Consider the following 4855-nt stretch of genomic DNA (forward strand, 5'->3'; position numbering starts at 1 on the left):
ATAATTTTTTTTCAAAACAATTGAGACAAAAAATATCCATTTTATGAGAGAAAAAATATAATAATACGAGTAATAAATATATTTGTATTGAATGACATGAGGTTGCCATACAATCTAATGTTTAAAAAAAAAAAAATAATTTAAGAAAAAATACTCAAATAAAGTACAACAAATTAATATTTAATATTCAAGTTACGACATGAACAGTTTAAGTATTTATATTTTACCTTTTCCGAATGTACATGGATAAAGATTTATATGAACCTATACTTCTGTAAATAAATTATAAGTATATTTATTAATTAAGTATTTTTTATTATTTAAGTATATTTTTTAAAAAATAAGTGCTAAGAAATATTGCTTCTTTAAATCATGATTAAGTTATATATTTATATCTACAATACAGACACCTCCCCTTATTTTAATGATGTTTTGTGACAAATAAAAAAAAAAAAGTTATTTTGAAATTGAAAATTACGTTTGGTGAACTGTCCTTCATAAACGTAGCTTTCAGCGTACTTGTGTTCATAGTATAATGTATACACACATAGATTATTTTTGCCCATTATAAAATCACATGTTTTCTGTCAGATATATTATCTTAATACTAAACAGGAACTTACACATATTTATCATCAAATTTTTATTTCGGGGCATAAAGCCTGCCAATATAATTTTGTTTAAAATCATCAAAGAGATTTTCCCTAAACGACAATCATGGTTTGCATTAAAAATCGATTTTAAAAATATGATTCGCATAATTTATTATTAAAATTCAAGTTTACATTATCACAAAAGCGGGTAAATTGTTAATCGTTTTGACATTGATTATAATATAGAACAGAAATTAAAAATATTTGGCTGTCTTTAGAATGAAAGTAAAATATTTTATACTGTATGTTGTTTATATAATACAAATAATTTATCAATAAAATAAACAATCAACTATTTAAAAAATATTTTTTATTTCATGTAATAAAATGGTTTTATTTTATTTTTAAAACAAAGCTGCTATTTTCAATACTAGCACAATTTACATATATCAGTTGTAATACTAGTATGGATTTTACAAGAATGCCTATATAAAAATTAATCAAAACAATAAGCCAAGATGATCTAGTGATAATTAATCATATTTGATTTTCCGTCAATAAGCCGTGTAAATGCTCATATTATGTAGCATTTTGTAAACCATTCAATGGTTACTTTATAATATTAACAGTGTTTTGATTTTTTTGACTACTTATTTAACTAATAGACATTCAACAAGCATTTATGTTTGTTTATTTATGTTTGTTTCATATTTATGTTTAAACAAACAATATACTTATATACATATATTTGATAACATAAGTTACTCTTAAATATTGTTATTAAACAATTAGTTGGAAATAGCATGAAATTAATGAGTGAACAGGATACTAGGATTCATTCATCTGTTGTAAATAATTTTAAAACATATCTTCAAAGGATGTAATAATCATTTTCAGTAGTGTGCTAGTCTGTTCAGTGTCATAAATTAGTTAAAACTATTCATAGTCCTAAAAGCTAAAAGCAGTGTCAATTTTGTAGTTCATGGGTTCTTTTTTTTTTGATTGCTAGATTATTATAAGGTTGCATCTAAAACAATAATTATAGAAAATAAACATTTGGTTTTCAAATAAAATGTTCACGAAAATGTCTAGCAAAACTTACTTTGTCAGCAGTAAGTTTGTGAATCTTACCATCTGATCCCAAATAAAATATTGAAAATCCATCATGCCACCTAAATAATATAACACAAATTATAAATTAAAAAGAAAAAAAATTTATATTATTTTTAGTTTACAAAATTATATTCTGAAAATGTATAAATGCAATAACCAAATACATTTTGGTGATTCTGTGGTTCAATAATGATGACAAGGCAAAAGGGACTAAGCGATATTAGGGTCTAAGCAACAAATTATATATGGCTAGATAGTTGAATACAAGCACTATATGTTTGTCAAAGTCTTACTATTTATTGATAATTATATAAATTACAATATATAACAACAACAATAATAATTATATATTTTTAGTTTTAAAACTTTGTGTATACACGACATTTCTGTTCAGATGATTATACATATGAAGTCTAAACGACATTGTAGGGGGTTATTATTGCTTAAATTATAATCTAAACCTATGGAAAATAACTTGGTCTTAATTATAACATTAGTTAGTTTATTAAAAACTTGTAAAACACCTAAAAAAAAAAAATAAAAGATATGGCCATTTGAAAGTAAAACCAATCAAACAAACGTTTTCGCCTTTCCAGAAAACCTTGAAAATGTCATTTAGTCCCTTTTTCCTTATCACCATTGATATATTTTATACAATTTTGAAAATTAAAATTAAATATAAGTTTACGTACGATTCAACATTTTCTTTAATAACTTGTTCCAATTTGAACAAATTGAATTTCCAAAAATTTAAGAATACTTTCGTCCCTGATATACCTTTGATTCTCCAACGGATTTTAATCGTTCCATCTTCTGGATGTTTGGTTATTTTTAGTATATCGAACTTAACTAAAGCATATTTTAAATGGCCAATAATACGTAATAGAGTTATCATAATCATGAAGTGTTCCGCTCCCCTAAAATGCCGTTTTACACAGTTGAAACAGAAAAATTACATTTTTGTTTTTTTAAGACTTACACACTCATTTTTCCTCTGATATTGTTCTCAAATATAAGTCTTGGATGGTACAGACTATAATCCAAACCTTGTTTAAACATCGAAGGCAGCTATAATAAGAAAAAAACATATATATTTATTTTAATACATAAATAAACGGTTAAAGTTTCAACAAAAATAATGCTATTGACAAACTGACATCTTCTCCCAATCTAGTATATACATAATGTAGTTGATCTGCATTTGGCAGCCCCTTTTCAAGTGATTCGTCAGGTTTCCTGATACCACTAGACTTTGCTTTTGTGCTGTTTGAGCGTGTCAGAGGAAAACTACGATCATTGCTGTAATAAGTGTTGAACCATTCAACTGCTGCTGTAACTGACGGTTTATTGGGGACATAATGTCCAATGGAGTACAACGACTGTGATGGACGGAACACGGTGTCAACGAGATTCGATTTATACATAATTTCGTCCTGAAAAGGTACAACCAATGATGATTATAGAACCAAAATACTCTTGAAAAGGTCGGTCGCCATTTCACGAAAACGATTACCAGTTGTAATTTGATCGGGTACTGTTGAACGGTGTCCACGATCAGGGAGCCACCGTACGCCGACGTCTTGATCGTCGAGCCCATTAGGTAGGGAAGCCCGTTTCTGATTTTCATACAAATCTTGCGCACTGCGTTAGCCATTTTATTTCTCTGAAAAAAAAATAAATAAACAGAAGATAGGGTAAACGTGATACACCGACGACGGGCCCGTCAGATGCGCGTGCGAAAGACGACGTGAAAATGAATTCCCGTCCGAATGATATTGACTGGCACAAGCGATGTGATAACTCGTATCGTCGTGCACCAGCAGTGTCAACGTGACGAGTTGAAGAAAAATGTCCTAAAAAACAAGAGACAACTTCAATAAATTATATGCAACGGAGTTTTGTAACTGCTGTAGTGATAACTACTTTAGATTAAATGTACGTAACTATCAACTACCGACCATAGTTACTAGTTTATTTAATTTTAATATTTTAGCGGCGTATATATGAATGTAAACACATCTCACATACATATTCCAATGATTAAATAAATCTGAGCTTCGCTGTAATATACATAATTTTAATACAAATTCTAACGTCACGTATTTATTTTTCATTTTTACAAAATATACGTAAAATACTTTTTTGCTGCTATACACCTCTATAATATAACAGTTATTTTAGTTATTCTAAAACATACGTAACACATGTACACTAATTAACTGTAGTTTAATTTAAAAAGCACTTATGATATGGTAAGTGATTTACGTTGAAAAAGTTTGGTCACCCCGAATCCTTTGCTTCACGTACTACATTATTTATAAAACAGTATATGAGTATAACGGGAAATATTAACATATTATTATCACCATCGTATTACGTATGTGAACTCCGCTCACAAATACTAATATATTACGTCGCGCATCTGTTACTCACCGGTGGCACCGTCATCATTGTCGTCAGAGCATCGCGCGACGTATCGTCTAACGGGAATTGATTTGAAGAGAGAGAGATAGATTGAGTGAGTTAGAGGGAAACAGAGAGACGGTAAGACATAGGGATTGGCGTGGGGGAGGGATAAGCCAAGGGACGTGAATCCGGTGGTGAGCGAGGGTACGGATCCGACGTGACCGTGGCCAGCGTCACACGCAAAGCGATCTTTGCGACCGGCATACAAATGTGCCTATGTGACAAACAGTGGTGAGGGGGGAAAGTCCTGCGGGGTTGTTTTTTCCCGATCATCCCATATACGCTGTACCTTCAAAGGGCCGGCAAAAATTGATAAAGTTTTCCGGCTGTTGTTTCTCTCTCTCTTTCTGTTTTTATGTTTTATTATTCCGCTCGTTGGAATACAAATCACTGTTGCTATCGGTATACATAAAATCTGTAAACGAATAGCTCAATCTTCATACTGATCGTTTTTCATTATTTTTCTTCGTTCTCATCGTGACAATAAATAATATAACGCAACTGGATTTGGCCGTTAAAATATTCGTTGGTCCATGCTGTTCCGACGAATAGTTTTTCAACGGTGAAAATAAACAAAAATAATTAAAATCAAACCCTTACACTGCAAGTGAGCTATTTAAAATAAAAATTATGACTTGAGTGCATATTATATTATACTGTGTATTGGTGTTAACCAGGTTTAT

The 4855-nt window shown here is 30.1% G+C and overlaps 1 pseudogene; it reads right to left on the reverse strand.

Annotated features, from left to right (window-relative positions):
* Positions 1–1451: 1451 nt before the first annotated feature.
* LOC112686723 lies at positions 1452–4154 on the reverse strand (annotated as a pseudogene).
* Positions 4155–4855: the final 701 nt, after the last annotated feature.

Source organism: Sipha flava, unplaced genomic scaffold, assembly GCF_003268045.1.
Source record: "Sipha flava isolate LNK unplaced genomic scaffold, YSA_version1 323_pilon_pilon, whole genome shotgun sequence".
Taxonomy (NCBI): domain Eukaryota; kingdom Metazoa; phylum Arthropoda; class Insecta; order Hemiptera; family Aphididae; genus Sipha; species Sipha flava.